General features: G+C 39.4%; 1 pseudogene; it reads right to left on the reverse strand.

The window, feature by feature from the left end:
- Positions 1 to 399: 399 nt before the first annotated feature.
- LOC120938461 lies at positions 400 to 547 on the reverse strand (annotated as a pseudogene).
- Positions 548 to 1,096: the final 549 nt, after the last annotated feature.

Here is a 1,096-nt window from a genome sequence, read left to right on the forward strand (position 1 = left end):
CTCTTTTTCTGTTTGACCAACTGGATATACAGCTTCCATTATCTCATCAAAGGTACACACAGAAACGTAACTCTAATATTGTCTACATCATAGGCTTTCCATTTCGTGACCAAGGACATTTGAAGCTCTTTCATTGTCTGTCTTCTGGCCAGCTTCTGCCATTACTTGGTCTCAACTATTTCAAGCCAGACAATACCTTAGACAATTATTGATAGCCCAACACAATTGTCATCTGCGGGTACTGAAATCAAATCATTACTGTTATGGTATTAGGGAAGGAAAACTTTTCAGAACACGCCCTTTTAAAAAAAAAATGGGTAATAAACATCATAACCTGCAAGATATTGTGAGTGCCTTCAGTGCTGATTACTGTATTTTTTTTGTTTTGTTTTTTAATCAGGGGAAATTGCAAATGCAGTACCCCACTACCACAAATTATGCTTCCGCATTTGGGGAAATCGCAGGGATCTGCTGGAGTGCAATAGCTGAGCCTCGCCCTGGGAGAACCACCTTTGTGATCATGGTGTCTCCCCTGCCAGGTAAGTATAGATTACTGTAGTTTTAAAAGCCAATGTGATAATGATTCCACTCCCTAATCCAGTCCAGAAGGCATTGCAGAGTTTTTGGACTCAACTTCAATTTACGGTATGTAGATCACCCTGTGTGATTTTTGGCGAGGAAATTATTAAAATACTGCCACACAATAAATCTCCCGGCATTATGACTACTCCTCGTATTTTCAATTGTTCTCTAAATTACTCACTCCTTATCTTGTGGGGGTTTACAATGCAGCTGTGTCCTCTGCTTCCTCCTGCAATGCTCACTGCAACTATAGTGACACATTTTATTATACAATAAATTTAACTAAATCAAGCCTTTAAGGCTTTAAAATGGACATAGGAAAGCAGGAGGCATGGGGATTCCCATCTTTAAAGGGTACCACATGGCTACCATACAAACCAATTCAAATCTTGGATATGCCCAACTGACTTTGCTCGGTGGAGCCAGGTGGAACATGCACATGTTTTATTAGGGAGCTTACACTCACTATAGCTAATATCTTTTGTACTTTTGTAATTTTCTACTGTATACCATT

The sequence above is a fragment of the Rana temporaria genome, chromosome 4 (assembly GCF_905171775.1).
Source record: "Rana temporaria chromosome 4, aRanTem1.1, whole genome shotgun sequence".
NCBI classification, from domain to species: domain Eukaryota; kingdom Metazoa; phylum Chordata; class Amphibia; order Anura; family Ranidae; genus Rana; species Rana temporaria.